General features: G+C 35.8%; 1 pseudogene across 1 annotated transcript in view; it reads right to left on the bottom strand.

The window, feature by feature from the left end:
- LOC149177311 (beta-glucuronosyltransferase GlcAT14A-like) overlaps positions 1-11271 on the bottom strand; it is a 58231-nt pseudogene extending 46960 nt beyond the window's left edge. Inside the window, exon 1 of the transcript XR_016258099.1 lies at positions 10718-11271. The product of XR_016258099.1 is annotated as a beta-glucuronosyltransferase GlcAT14A-like (transcript). The remainder of the gene's footprint in view (positions 1-10717) is intronic.
- Positions 11272-17057: the final 5786 nt, after the last annotated feature.

Genomic DNA, 17057 nt, shown 5'->3' with positions numbered 1-17057 from the left:
TAGGTAAGGCGATTCATTACCCTCGAGGGGTTGGGACAATCATGGGTTCCTAAATGATAAAGGAGGCTCGTCTAGGGCCTATGGAACCAGGGTGATGACCATGGATTGGGGTAGAGCTCATGTATTGGCTTTTGCCCACATGCTACTTATTTTGTCCCAGCCATCTTTCGCATTTTGTGGTACAATTTCCTGTTATATGTGGCCAATTATGCTTTTTTCTTTCTCTTTTAACTGCTTCAACCTTCGAGGCATCATTCCAACCCTGACCCAAGGTGGGGGCAAGGGGATAGGGAGGTTGGCCCTATGTGGACCCAAAATGGAAATGTGGACCCAGGTGGGAGAAATGATGAATGGGGTATAGTGAGTGGAAAGGGAGTAATATATGCAGGAAAAGGAGCAATACCACGCACCCAAAGTCGGGGTTTCCCAAGTAGTACCACCCTAGAACCAAATGGTCAATAAAAGAGATCCCACGAGACTAAAATCCAAGGGTAACAACCAAAAGAGATCAAGGGCACAAGAGCACAAACTAAGCCCACCCTTTCCACCAAATCCCCCCATCAAACCATATCCAGAAGTATCCATGATAAGTAAACCCAATACTCAATTACCAAATGATAAGACATACCTTTAGATTCGGGAGGCCCACCTTCAAACATACGATCAATATAGGTGGGTGAGGGACAACATGGCTGACTCAGGTGGCAGAGAAATGGCACAACGAGCTAGTAGGAGGTTGCAAGGGGTTGTTAGCTGTCGGTTGAGGTTCATCATGGAGAAAAATTTCTCTTGGGGATATCACCCACGAAGTGGTGGGTAACAGAGTCTACATGATGATGAGGCCAACCTGAACAATTTGCACATGTGTGGGCATAAATTCAAAATCACACTTCTGCTTGTCCGAATGAGATAAACTTTATCTCAATCTTGGACCTCTCGAAAAGAGGAATCCAATGCAATCATCATCTCCATCAAATGAGTTGTCCCAAGGTGGAATTTGGCCCTAGTTGCCAATTTAATAATTGTTGACTGTCATAAGCTCAACAAAGTCTGAAAATATATCATTGGCATAAACATATTTTCACTATTTGCATTCCATATCAAATACTCTAATCTAGCTCAAGAGGAAGTGGTAATTCTAGCACTGTTTTTTCATTTTGTCATTGATTAATTTAGTGTTGTCCTGACTCCTAAAGGGTTTACTAATTGCTCATTTGAATGTGATTGGAACACAAGTAACATAAGGATTGTCAATTGTTTATGCTATATTAGTAATAATTGTGTATCGTGGAGAAGAGAGTTTATTGTTGAGCTAATTGTCACATTGATTCTATTGTTTCAAAGACACTAACATATTGTTGTTTTTTTGTAAACTTAAGAAGTTCCAAATTTGCACTAATAAGCTCACTCTCTAAAAGCACATTAATCTCAATCCAATAATCTTGTTGAATGGTTCCTAAGTGAATAAATCTAGGAGTATATTGGATGTTGGAATCTATTGTTCCTAAAGATATAATTTAATTGAATATCTCTTGAACATTTGGCATTGAGGAATCTAATTGCAATATTGGCATTATCTTGTTGGTGTATCTTGAAAGGCTTATAATTGCATAAGAACATTGATTGTCTAATCATCATTATTGTCTCATTAGCTAATTGCTCTAAGTAGATAAGTGCTCTAATCGTCATTGGATTTATAGTTGATATCTATTATGGATCTTTGGCATATTGGTGATCTTTTCTTTAAGAACATATATCTTGTGACTATTAAGCAATTGTATTGTGGATATATCTTGTATCCACGATACAAGATATATCCAATTCCTTAGAGTCGATTAGACAGTAGACTAAGGGTTCATGCATGTGGCTTCTTAGTCTTTGTTAGGACTCAGGAGGAAGATCTCTAAGAGGTTGTATGCTTGCATGCTCCAGTTCATCTCTAGCAGATACACACTTCACTTGACTTATTTATCCATGCAAACAAGGTACATTAGGGTTAGGGTTCTAAGCTTTCAATTAGTGCATTGTTGTGCATGTGTCCAAATCCATTATACCTTATTTTCTTCTTCCTAGTATATAAAAGAGAAGCAACGTGCATCACTATGGTGGTTCAAGAGTTTTAGTTTTAACACTATAGTAGCAAGTTTATTGTTTTCAAAAATCTAATATAAAAACAATGACATTTCAAGAGTTCAAATTTGCATGTTTGTTGTTCATATTACCAATGATATGTGTTTGTAGGTTATTTCGGTTAGAGTTTTTAGATTTTAGCATCCAACATTTTAGGCCAAATTCCTAAGTGCAGGATCTTCTTATCATGGTATGATACTTTACAATGTCCTAGGTTTTCGAAACTCCCTCTTGGTAAAATAAATTTCAAGATTATTTTGAAGAAGCCAATGTGCATTGTCCTATACCTAGTGAGAAATGAGGGTGTTGAGGATGGATGGTTGAAGGACAACCGACGCATGCCCCCATACTCTAATGACAAGACTAGCATGAATGAGGAAGATGTTGTTGAATTTTGTAGCTATGGTCAATCTTCATAATTAATATTTTGGCCTTTGATGTATTTGTAATAAATATAAAGCATGTTCTTCATGCTATTGGCAAAAGAGAAAAATATATGACATGTTCTTCATGTCAGTTTTAAAAAGATAAAATTAAAATTTTTGGCTCCAATTAAGGCAAGTCAGCCCCGGTGAAGAGGCACCCATTCAATATCACTAGTTGACTATATATACAGTCATTTCATCCTCCTCTAAAGCAAGTAACTCGAACTTTCTGAGTCATAACAAGAAATCAAATCTAAGGCTAAGAAGAAGTCTGATCTGAGGCGGAAAAGAAGATTATCTAAGGCACATTTTCTGATGAAGAAGAAGGAAGTATCTCTGATGAAGACAGACAGACTCCTGAGACAATGAAGGACAAAATTCTGAGAAGCAGATACGCTGAACTTCTGAGATATAACCGAGTTGTAGGACCGAGACTTTGGGTGCAAAAGAATGTCGAAATTCAGCCCTAGCAAGCAGACCAGACCAAGTCTCTTGGGCAGAGTTTTGACTTGACTAGGAAGGAGTTAGACCAAGTTTGACCAAGTCTCTTTAAAGGTCAATTTGACTTTGTGAATGACTAGAAGATCTAGGTGTGCCTCTTGTTGAACTAAAGAATTTCTCTAACGAAAAAGGTTGTTGGGTCTTTCCCCCGTGTGGGTTTTCCCAAGGTAAATGTTTGTGTTCTTGTTTGGTTCTCTCTTTATGTTCCTACTAGTATTTTGTTTTACTATTGAGATCCTCTGTGTAATTGCTTTATGATGAATATAAATACAAGAAAGATTAACCTAAGAAAAATCATAAGAAGTAATTATCAATTTAGAGGATTCATGAAAAATCAATACATGTAAGCAACAACTTGCGCCCTACTCAATACTCCAACCCCATATGATGATCACTTCGCACCTATGTTCAAAATGGTGAATATATATTAGCATTATGGGAAGTCATGGCAATGTTCCTCCTATCCAAAAGCATCCAAGGAATTTATATTACAATAAGAAGCTTAGATCTTCTCAATATTGCACTTTGATCAGCCTAGAACTTTGACTAAACTGTAGGAAACCACTGCTTCCTTCTGCCAACAAGACATTCCTCAATCATCAAGCATTAGAGGAAGATGGACCATGCTAACCCAATGCACAATTAGGAGAACAACAATGTCCTAGGGAATGGCAAGTCTCCCCCCAAGTCGTTGCATTAACCCACCCCTACAAAAATTCAAATGATTGATAAGAAGCAAGTTGACAAGCTAGGGAAAAAACACACAATGGAGGTCACCCCAAGCTTGAGTAAGAAAACTATAGATAGAGATCACTCTTAGATCGTAAATGAGGGCATTCCCTCCAAGTTCACAATGATGAATGTTCAAATGCACTCTACCTTCCAAATGAAAAATTCTAATGATATGCCTACAAGGACATTGTGCAGCTTCAACGAGAACCCAAACTAAAGAGGAGAGAGGTCGAGTAGGTTGAAGGGGAACCTTCATGTGTTCCTCTACCTCCATCAGACCATTGGAAGGAATACCCTCTTCAAGAAAGTATTAGATATGCATCAGCACACTCAGGACTTCATCATTGTTGGAATTGAAGACCAAAAGATGTATAAAGACCTTGTTTATGACATGCTAATCCTATCAACAAAGACTTGGCAGCACTTTGTAAAAATATCTCCAAGTTGGTCAAGCTTCAATCGAGAAATGTGCTCACTACTAAGAAGACTAGTGTTGAGGAGGTCACTACTCAAGGTGGAGGTTTAGTGAAGGCTAGTTAGTCCTGCTTTCTTCTATTATCTTTTGTTATGTTTAGCTACATGCTATCTATTTTCTGTTTCACTATCTACTATCTACTAGTTGTTATGTTGGTCATACGTGTCTATCTTGAACCTATGAAAGTAATCTTGATTCTCTAGTTATTTGCCTGGTCTATAGGGGACTTTTTTAAAAGCTAAGGTCAAGTTTTGGTCCATCCATTCTCTGTCCACTCAGCAATTTTTGTAATCTATGTATTTCAATATTATGTAATTCTACTTTTTACTAATCCAAAAAAAACACTAATGTATGTATGCCTATCCTTTAAAAAAATTAATCTTTGTCATATTGCAGGACTTTTCATTTTGAATAGATTGGCAAACAAAGATGTGAAGCAGTGAGTCGAGTGATAAGAAAGGTGGTATATGAACATATCCTAACCTTTAAATGAATCTCGACTTTCACCTACAATTTGTGTCCTTCTTTGTGTGTCATGGATGGGTTAATAGTCTTATTGCGACCTGTGACAGTGGTGAAGTTAGATTTTACGTTCTTTGAATTTTATTTATTTCTTTGTTGGTTTGTTCAAACTCCTAAGTTGTAGGAGGTTTAGAGGTATCAAGGATTGAGGTTACATGCCAACGTTGAGGCAAAAAAAGGGAAATTAAGTCTTAAACCAATTTGAAACTGGGAGAGAGTCCACATGGCACCAAGCAACAACAGGGAGGCAATACCAAAATCAAGAAGATACATGCAACATAATGTTCCACAATAATGCATACATTTTAAGTTTTAACAAAAGAAATGAAAGAGTGAGAAGCAAGTATTCTTAATGAAATATCCAGTTAGTTTTGTCAGATATATATGGCAGCAGTGGACTTCTTGTTGTACCCTATTAAAACTACTGACAAAGGTTTACAAGGAGAAAGATAAGGAGATTTTGAAGACAAAAGAAAAGACTGGACGAAATCAGAAGCAAAATCACAACTATAAAGGTCCATGCAATGGAAGTTATGCAAACTCAAAGACACCCCAAGTTAAGCAAAAGATGTTGGATGGGAACTTATACCAATAGAAATAACCCCCCCAACGAAAGAGAAGTCACTCTATCACTGGGCACCTAGCAACATCACGACTCAACTTCATAGAATCCCTAATCAAGACAAGTCCATTGATATTTCTTAAGCTTGACATGGTCTCTATCTATTATAGTTGTCTCAATCTAGCCTATGTTTTAATGGTTACTGCAATTTACTAGCAAAGAACATTTTGTGAAGATCAAGATAGAAAACCATGTTTGTTTGTGCATAGATCTGATTTTCATCAAACAACATCAAGATTTTGATTGTAATTACAATAAAAAATATGGGGTAACCTTTTGATAGTGGTTTAGTAACATCAATTGGACATCTAGTTGGGAGATATATGATAACTTCGCTCCCCCTTTCTGGCAACCAATATTGCACTTTCTTGATATTTATTGTGTAAATCTTTTGTTTTTCTTTACAGAAAAAAGAAACAAGATATATCATACTTTTAAAGACATACAACGACAAATTGAATTATACAGAAGTTGACAAGGTCCATTAAACTAGTATGTAGAAATTTAAGCATAAAAATATTTTTAAATTGAGTTTCTTAACCCTTCATGCGAACAGATCTCAAACACAGCAATCTCAAACAAGAATGTTGTGAACAACTCCACATTACAATCATTTGACATAAGCCCTATGAAAATTCCTTTAAATTGCAGCAATTGGAAATTTATTCATCTAACTAATTAATTATGCAATTTATTTGCTATGGCAAACAATGAATAAATAACACTGCAATTCTTCACAATAAAATTATGCTGCGGAAAATAAATTGGCACTGAGAAACTCGGCCTCTAGGAATTCACATTGCCTGGCCTAGAAAAATTGTACAACCTGCTAGCTAGATCCAAGTGAGTCATCCTGCCTCCCTCTGCTACTGGAAGAAATTTGCTTAGCCTTCTCGAGCTCTATCTAACCTCCAACAACTCTGCAAACCCTCTTCCAGCAACTCACACTGGGTTTCTGGCTACTCGCACTGGCTATTTAGGCTTCCTACAAAAGTATTTCCTCCTCCCTGCTTTATTGTTGTGATGCTGGGAATCTCTGTTGGAATACCCTGTTGTTGCTCCCTCAATCTCACTCCTGCCTTCCTTCTGGCTCGAACTCTTCTTCCTTACTTGATTTTTGCAACTGGATAGCTCGATCTGCCAAGGATCTGGCTCTCCCTGTGTCTCACTGCTATGCTCAAGTGTATCTCCTCCATCCCCATCGACCTGCTCTTATAATCTCTCGTTGGATCACCAACGACAATGACTAAATCGTTATCGCTAAGATCATTTCAAACTCAATATGTGTGAGTTTCTAGAGCTTTCTTACCTTTCCTTAATTAATTACTATTAATTAACCAATTTTCCTAAGTTAGACTTAGGAAAAATTTAAATGATAGTTGATTAATTTAATTAAGGCGTTTAACAAGTTACTTACATTTATAAAGATGGATGTCGTTAAGATTTGATGAACTTATGACTCTCTGCAGGCCTAAGCCACCATAGCATGTCTTCCATGCTCAATTCTAAAGTTTACTGCACTTCTTCCAAAAATTTTAATGGCCTTTCTATTATGTCCCTCTGTTTTTGCAGGCTGTAGCAATGCTTGCAAGCCAAGATGGTTGCGTACATAGACTTTTACCAAGAGGTTATCTTTTTTGAACCTTAGGCGCAGCAATGAAATTATTTAAGGGGAGGAGGGAAAGCAGGGCTGGTGGTGGGGGCGTGTGGTGGATGATGAGCAGAGAAGGCATATTTATGAAGAGCATTGGATGGTCAGAATTGACCACCTCAAGGCTCCTCAGTTCTGAGGTGGTTAGGACTTCTAACTTTAACTATAGAGTTTTGATACGCTTCAGCCTTGTAACAGATTATGAATGCTTTAGATTCCTTCATTCCTCATAAAGCTATTGTAAGATAAGCCAACTTAACATTTACAAAGCTTTGTGTAAATATGGATCTCAGCAAACCATAGCCAGCCTCAATCAAATTCCAGATTTTGGATTACATCTAGGAGAAACCTTTAGACTATGAGAACATTCTATTCAAGTGCAGGAACTGCTTCAAGCACAGTCACCTTACCTGCTTGTGCCCAAAACTTCAAAAGCAAGCTGGGGATATAACTCAAAATACTCCCGAGGAGTCAAATCCTAAAGCCTCAATTCCTCTTCAATTTGCAAGAGAGTTTGGAGAAAAAAGCTGTGAATTCGAACATGCTGGGGCAGAAAGTCAATTTAAAATTGCTCAACTCCAAAAGTGGATAGAATTGACGAAACTTTAGAGATAGCTCCATCAACCCGCACTGGAAGAGGATGATCATCAAACAGTAGATAAAAACAAAACAAACAAAACAAGTGTGAGACATGAGACCCGTTTGACTCTCAAATCCATGGAGTACAAAGACCCCAAGCCAATCCCCAATAAAAAAGACAAACAGCCATGAGTCGTCTCCTCGCAAATGTTAGGACAATTCCTAATAGACTTTGGGTGGCAAACTTTGAAGGGTGAAAATTTTCAACCCCTAAACTCTGATTGTTTGCTTTTATCTCCAAGTGTCTGCCCTCAGTGTAGATCACGCAGGTTGCCAGACTCTTAATTGTGTCCACTCAAAAGAATTTTCCTTGCATTATATTTTGTTTCTGAAATTTATTTTTAAAAAATTTAATGACATTTCAAAAATGGCATAGAGTCACAAACCATATTAATAATAAATCTTCACAAACTATAATATAACAATTTTGATTATAGAGGCTTTTCAAAAGAGGCATCTGGAGGTAACCGCATTCAAGCACCCCAAAGGCGAGAGGAAAAACAAATCCAAAAGACAAGTTATAGCTTGCAAGATCATCTCGTCTCTTAGCTGGCATTTGGATGGCTTCCTCTCCAAGAGAGAAGAGGTCCTTAACCTTGCAAGAGTTAACTACAGAAGAGGTCTGCCTAGCAAGTTCTCATCCAGATTTGCAAGAAACAAAAATCCAAGAATGCAGTGCCGATGACATCTAATCCAAGTATAACAAATTATCTGAAGTTTATATTTCGTGGAATCTTCAAATTAGGATTTTCAAAAAGGCTGTTAAAATAAATATGTAAATTTATTAAAGCAATGGACATGCCGTAATGATAACTTTAAATATTGCAAGCAGAGATTCATAGATTAAACTCAATCTACTAAGAAGCACCTCCTAGGGTATTTTTAATTTCAGAGCTAACTTCATATTTTCTTTCTTTATTTTGCTTCTTATTTTATATTTTTTTCTCAAGATTTTAGAACAACATCCATCATGCTTTGCACATAGTTGGGTCTTAGAACAACATCGATCATGTATTGCACATAGTTGGTAGGACCCAGTATGGAATTTATCCTAGATCTAGATCCCTGGAAATATCCATTGAAGAAATAGATCCCAAGATGATTACAGTAGGATAAAGGACCATAGTTATCGGTGCTAGTTTCGTACCAGATTTAGAAGGATTCAGAAATGCTAATAGGACCATAGTTATCGATACTGGTTTCGTACCAGATTTAGAAGGATTCAGAAAGGCTAATATATATTTACTGCAGATTGTGCATCTATATCCTAGCCATTTTCCAGGTCCATCAAAGATGAGCCTAATCCATTTATGGGAGGATTGGCGAACTTGCCTTCAGACTATTTGTATATCTCCCTCCAAAACCTCTTGACCTCCAAATGGCCTATGGCCCTATTGGACTGAACATGCTCTCTACATCTTCAATAACTTTCTTTGAATGGTGAACATCATTGCCCTATAGCAACTTCACACTCACAAACATTGAAATTTCGTATCAAACAACTTGAGGCAAGCTCCTAAAATCAACGTAATCGTCATCTATGATGCTCTAACATAAAATATGGGGAACAATTAATATATTCATGCCAACTTTACCACGAGACTAGAGGTTGACAGAAAAGGAACCTCTCTCAGCCTTTGTTTATATCTACATTAGCAATGTGTATTGTTAATCCTTATGGCGTTTTGCACATAGGATACTCAACGTATAGAATGAAATGAAACGGTTTTAATGACGTCCACGAGACCTCGTGGTCTAAGGGACCACCCACTATCGCTTAATCCATATTCAAATCTTTTTCTAGGCTGATTCTGCTGTTATGGATCTTGGGTAAGAAATTTGTTGTTTGGTTAAGTCTCGTCTCCTCAAAAAGCTCACTAAGACTGTTCACCTTTAGGCTGCTAACAAATTGATGATGGAAAACTTCATACGATGCACGCTCTTTGATAAAATGTCATTCTGTTTCTACCACCCCTTTGTTGCAAAAAATGCAAGTTCGTTCTTCCCAATCTTCATTAGGGACCGCCCATCTACCAGGTTCACATCTTAAATGATGTGAGCTAGTCCTCAGCCAAGCAATTAAAATTTTAGCTGTTCCCTTGATTGAGGAACTCAAGTAATCTTTATCACCGTGTTTCCACTTTGGGTTAAATTCTTTGACATAATATGTTTTCTTTTTGCCTATCTGCTTTGTCCACATGGCAGTCCTAAATTTTTCTAACACCCACCTTTTTATCTCCTCCTTAGCGTGAGGGCAATCATGAAGATTTATGTCCCATTTGCCTAACCACTTTCTGTTTTGTTTCATCCATGTCTTTTTCCAGCGGTTTAGCTCTTCTTCAACAACCAATTTGGGTCACCCGTGCTTATCCATATTTTCAACCTTCTTTATGTAACTAAGCAAATGAATGATTGCTGGTGCCTCAATTGGAAACATACCAGCCTCAGCTAAAAGGATATCATATGGGACCGTTGATTTACCTGTGAGGCTACTTGTGACCAGGTGCTTTTGAATTCTTTCTATTTGTCGCCGTTTGTGGCTTGACATGTTGCTCCCCCATATTTTGCAACTATAGAGGATCACTGGCACCACTAATATACCAAAGAAGGTTTTCTTAGTCTTCCAATCTCATAATTCTGCTTGTCTACACCTGTTCTGAAAGAGGTAAGAAGCTTTCCACCCTCCTTAGATTCTATATAAGGATCTCAACTTATATTCCCTATAAAGATCTCAACTTATAGAGGCATCAATAACAAGGAATAACTAGGAATAAATGTGTTTTAATCTTAACTTGTTCATATCACACTCTACCCCAAGATATGTGCCTAGCAAAGACTAGGCGTACATTTGCAAGTTGTACCAGGAAATAATAGTCTTACCACAAGATTCTTCACAACAAGAGTTTTAACCACAATTACATCTACTTTCAATAATATAAGTATCAATTTTTCCAAATATAATAAAACCCGGACACTTTTAAAAACGAACTTAGTAGGAAATAAACTGTTGAGAAACCTACCATCCTGGGTAATTAATGGGTAATCCATGGCGCTGAGGGTGATGAACCAGTCCCAATCCGTACTGATCCTAAGCAAAATGGCGGCAGCATGAAGCGTAGATGCAATTGCAGTGGAACCCATGAAAGTAACAGCATCCGCTTTGCCCACCACATTTACATTGTCCATGACCCTAAAAACCCTATCAGACTTCGCATACAGAGCCAATTTGACCCTCTCTGCATCCGGAGCCTGCCGGTGCAGGTGCAAAAGATACTAGTTCCTTGGATGGTAAACGGCATTCAGCAACCTCTTCATCCGCTCTCCATCCCCGCGGGTACCGCTTATCAGGTACGTCAGCACAGGGGGCTACCGAGGCCTTTGAAAGCCACCGTGGATCTGGATTCGAACCCGTGCCGCCCTAGCGAGAAAATCCTGTAGAATGCCTCTGAATGTCCCATAAATCTCGACCGGCCAACAGTGGAATCAACATGACGAGGACGCTCATGAGCAGAGGAAACATCCATTTTCTTTCCGCAGTGACGATTCCTGTCGAAACCTGCGGTATTTTTCTCATGGCCTTCGATGAACGCCGATTGGTTTCTGAATAACTCAAATGAGCACCGAAATTCAAGATTCCGGACTCTCTAAAAACTTAGAAGCCAGAGAATTGTGCAAAGATGTCTGAGAGTCTTTAGATATGATCGGGTAGCCATTGCTTGAGAGTGCGGTTAGCTTTAATGGCGGATTCTTAGGGACTTTCAAAAAGGATTTAGAATTGGACGGGAGGCTACTATTTCTCAACACGATACGATTTGAATAGTTCCGTACTTACGTACGTACGTCTCAGGTAGCGCAGTATGTCAAACTGAACACTCGTAAAAATATCGCAGAGATGACGTATTGAATGACTTGTCACTGTCAAAGGTTCAAACACAAACCTGTGTTTAATGGAGATTTGGATGTCTGTATCATAGGTTAATTACTTCATAATTTTATTCCTCACATGGTTAAGGCGTTGTCTATCATAGGTTAATTACTTCATAATTTTATTCCTCACATGGTTAATGCGTTGTCTACCGAGCTGATAAATTCGCATAGACTGTCATTTCTCGCCGGAATCTGGTTTTAATGAAAGTGATTGAATGATTTTTTTTTTCCAATGCTGCAAATTTCATCACGAGGATGGTTTTTTTTAATGTTAGAAATAGATTTAGCAATATCAAGAATTATGGGTATCAAAACAAATTGGATGATGTGAGTGATTGAATAAAAAAAAATTCGATGTTGGAAAAAATTGGATAGAGAATTATGGGTATCAAAACAAATTGGATGATGTGAGCGATTGAATAAAAAAAAAAATTGGATGTTGGAAAAAATTGGATAGTGAGAGTGATTGAATGATTTTTTTTAATGTTGGAAATTCTGTCATTATGATGGATTTTTTTAAGTTAGAAATAGATTCAGCAATATCAAGAATTATGGGTATCAAAATTTTGAAAATTTTTTAATGTTAGAAATAGATTCAGTGTTATTAAGACTTACAGACATCAAAATCTTGAAGTTTTACAATTATGTACTTGATTTCCAAAAAAATTTACCATATTTTATCAATACAGTGTTTGAATTTCTACTATTTTATAGGCAAAAACAGGTTGTCTCATTAAACTATGCACATAGTTAATAATATAAAATTACAATAATAAATGTAGTTTAAAATAAAAATATAATTACCCGGATGCGGGTGACAAATGGTGATATGCATGCACATTTAGTAGGCAGCTGTGGGTCGCAGCCGGTCAGGCTGGACACCACAATAACTACCCCCTGCAAGCCTTCAATGCGTCTGATGGGTGAAAGGATGTACAGGCAGAGGGAATGTGGCCTCAAGCGAGGCGGAGTTATGGCAGCGTACGCAGTCCAATGGACCCTCAGCTCCATTGCCGCCTCAAAGTTCAGTTATCTATTCTATATATTGGGTTATTTGCACAGTGCCACAGAGCATTCGTTGGTTCAGCGACAGTTAGAGAGTAAGAGTCACAAGAAAGCCGGAGGAAGGGGGAAAGGCCATAGCCTACCCTCTGTCCCCTCCGCGTGGTATGTGCAGGCTGTTTTGAAGGTTGTTAATTTACTGTGTCATTCTATTGAAGTCATAGTGAGTCTTGGGCATCCTGGGTTAATTCTGCTAATTGTGTTCATAGTGCTTGTCGTAGTTTCAATCTGGTTTCGTTTAGTATTTGATAGAGGATGTTCAATCCCTGAAAGCGGAAGGAAAAGCTATTGCCTTCCCTTTGCTCCTTCCGTGAGGTCTGGGCAAATTGTCTCGTGTGTTTTTGATTTACCGTGTCTTCTGAAAGTCCTTGTCGTGGATTCTGAGCACCTGGGGATAATTGCAGTGAGGGGCTATGAAATTTGGTCTCCAATTGCAATTTTCAGAGGCTTCCGCCTACCCTCTATTCCTCTTGAGCGGTTTGGGCATTCTGCGTCCTCTGTTTTGGATTTGCCATGCTATTTGTGTGCCTGCATAGTAGTTTCTGAGTACTCTGAGTCTTTTGGGTATGTTGACTGGTTAATTGAATCTCCAATCGATCTTGAATCCTCAATTCTATATTCTCCGGGGCACTGGAATCTACCTGAAGGCTCAATTCAGAGCACGCAGTTTCATTTGTACTCTTTTCAGTTTACTCTGTTTCAGCTGTGTTATTTAGGAACAATGCCACCTCGTCAACGAGGCGTCCCTAGACGTGGAGGGGTCTGGGGAATTCGAGCAAGACCAAAAGCCCAGGCAATTGAGCCACTAGCCATAGTGGAACCTCCCTCCTCTCCCTCTGAAGATTCTGATCAGCTGGACAGTCAAGTCCATACTTCTCGCTGCACCTTTAGATGCCGGAGGAATCAGACTCGGCTTTCTTTACTCATCACTGTCATTGCTACCGAGGAAGAGGACGACATGTCAGATACTGAGGAGCTGGATCAATCGATCCCTGGTCGGGCCATGCAGGACAATGTGGATAATACTCTTGAGGTTGATATTACTGTGAGGGAGCCATCTCCGGATTTGAGAAGGCCCCAGCAGCCAACTCTCGGATTGTCGAGGGATCTGGCTCGCCCTTATCAGCCACTTGAGTATTCTGACAATCAGCCCATCACTCTGAAGACTGATGAAGAAATTCATCATCCAGAAAATGTTCCAGGTGAGCCATCAAAGGATTAAGTCATGTTTTCTCTGCTGTTTTATGCATCTGTTTTGCAATATGGAGGAGACTCAGTTTGGCATAAAGTCAAGGCGTGGGGTTGGCCCCCTAGTTTTTTTGGAAAACATGGTCTTGACAGCAAGCAACAGTGGAAAGGCAGATTTATATAAGTACAAGCTGTCATTTTGTATGGCCGTTGATGTTTGGATGGATATGCTTTCTGATACTATCTCTATATATGTAATCCAGGTCGCCATAGGCACCTGTAGTTTTCTCTGACAGAAGATACTGTCTGCATCTTCTTAGGCTACGGCCTCTTTTGTAAAATACTTTCTCTTTTATTAATACAATAGTTTAGCCTTTATGTAGCAAAAAAAAAAAAAAAAAAAATATAATTGTTAATTTAGAATAATTATTTAATTTTATAAATGAGATTAGATTTTAATAATTTTAATTGTACTCGAGTAGTTTATTTGGTGATTGAAATAATGTGAAATTTGTGACAGTTCAGAGATTTAAGGTTCAAATCCCGAGATCTAAAGTTCAAATCCCCTTAATGAGAGTACGAGTATAAACCTAGACAATTGTTAGGGTTTTTGTAAAATTAATTTGTTTAACCCAGTTTCTATAAAAGACTGGACAATTGTTGGGGATTTTTTGTTTAATGTTTCTATTCCTTATTTTAATTTAATTTTTTTTAACTATTTACAGTAGCTTTCTCATATTAAGTGATATTTCCAATTTTAATTTATTTATTTATTAGTTATATTCTTTTCTCTATCCTTATGTTTTATTCAGTGAATTTTTAATTTTTTTCATCAATTAATTATTCCTATTAATTTATTTTTATTTTAGTTTGATATATTCAAATTATATACATATTTATTCTTCTTTCATTTTTATGTTTTTTAACTTAATGAAGTTGATTTTCTAAAGTTTATTAAATTATTATTTTATTGTTTTTGACTGACTTTCTAAAGTTTATTAATTTATTGTTTTATTGTTTTTCACTAAATGATGTTGAATTTGTAACGTTCTTCTTTAATTTTTCCATTGAATTCTCTAAAGCATCTCCACATTATTTATTCCTTGTTAGATTTGGTGCTCTATCCATATCCATAAGATGAACCATAGTTGAGGATTTGAAGGGTTGACCCCAAAAAGATTGTTGTGATTAATCGAAAGAGACATTATTCATCATTATGAATCACAGAAACCCGAATTCTGAAAGATTTATAATTGCGCCTGAATTATGAAAGATTTATAGTTGCAAAATCTATTGCCTAAAATGGTGTATTTCCTCTCTTCCTATTCATCATTATGAATCACAGAAGCCCGAATTCTGAAAGATTTATAGTTGCGCCCGAATTATGAAAGATTTATAGTTGCAAAATCTATTGCCTAAAATGGTGTATTCCCTCTCTTCCTCGAAGTAAACTCTCAGTTTACTTAGACAATTCTGCAGATAATGTATATGAGCTTAAATGTAATGATGTTGGCCTTCCCCATATTTTGTTTTTTCTAATATAAATATATAAATACATGTTCCTTTTATAAAATTATATATATTTATTTGGCAATAAGAGATGGTAAATATGCTATTGAGTATAATCTATTTTCAAGAATTTTAATTTTTGGTGGTTTTATTGCAAATGTAGGGGAATGTATCTAAGAACTCAAGCTACATGTAACCAACAAAGTTCTTATAGCCAGTGGAATAATTCAAAAGAACTGAAATATGTAAGTACCATAATAGTAATTGTATCTAAGAATTAGTGAATGTATAAAAGATATGTGTAATGATTACAATGAGGGTTCGCTTATATACCTAGGCAAGTGCCCTTTCATGAATGACGATGTCCCTAAGACATGTCTCTTTATTACTAACTAAGTAACGATTAGTTAACTAATTATATTTATTATTATTATATTTATATTTAAATTTATTATTTTTATATGAATTATATTCATAACTTCAATGTTATATATAAAAAGATTTCTTATTTTATTGAAAAAAAATATTATAAAGTTGATGTGTAGCATTTAAAAAAAAAATTATTATTAAAAAAAACAATGTATATAGATATTCTTTTTCCACATATGTATGCTTTATATTTTCCAATACAAAAGAAATATCACTTAAAGATATACTAATAATAAAAATATTTTAATGTGGACAAAATAAACATAGACAAAACATTCCAATATCAACTATATACATATTATTCAAAATAAACAAATGAATACACATTTACACACATATATAACAACATAGATCCATTTTAAATCCAAATTTATTATAATCCTCCATTTTAAATCCAAATTTATTAACCTCCTAAATACATTAAAGTTTTAGAGACATACATCTTTTTCAAATTTTACACTTAAAAAAATCACAATTAAAAAAAAAAAACAAAACAAAAAAGCGATGAATCCAAACTTAAAAAAAATATATTAATCATAATAATATCAAACACTTTTTAAAACAAGGGCTACATAGTAGGTAGTACCTGGCACTTAGCTTAAATATAGCTTAATTAAACCAAAAAATAACAAAGACAAAGATTTTATTACAAAAATAAAAACAAATAATAAAATATTGTATTGTGTTATCACCAAAAATTAAGAAATATGACTAACTAATATTGTTTATATTAACATATATACAGTTTAATATATATGTGTGTTTTTTATTTCTATTAATATATATAATTGATTATAATTAAATCTATTAAAAGATGTTATTAACATAATAACTCATCTCAAATTTATTAAAATAAGTTTTTAATATAATAACTCATCTTAAATTGAAAAAATGGTGAAAATTTTATAATTCATGAAAAAGGAAATAATAGAAAGAAAAAAAAATAAAACAAAAAATTAGTAACTATAAATAGAAGTTACGAAATAACCCATAATAAGACTTCAACCAATCATTTTACAAATAAATAAATATAAATAATAATAATAAATTCCCAATGTTAAATTATAGATAAACCTCATCATTTTTTGGTCAAAAACACACTAATAAAGCCTCATCATTTTTTTGTCAAAAACACACTAATACATAATTAAAGACAAAACTAATACACAGTTAAAAACAAACTAAATGTTTTATACGATTAAAAACAAAACTAAATTCCTTATACCATATTATCAAATATAATAA

This window comes from Pinus tabuliformis, chromosome 4_1, assembly GCF_031772625.1.
Source record: "Pinus tabuliformis cultivar Carrire ecotype Pingquan chromosome 4_1, CPIR1, whole genome shotgun sequence".
In the NCBI taxonomy this organism is placed as follows: Eukaryota; Viridiplantae; Streptophyta; class Pinopsida; order Pinales; family Pinaceae; genus Pinus; species Pinus tabuliformis.
This window is presented reverse-complemented; position numbering and strand designations above follow the sequence as displayed.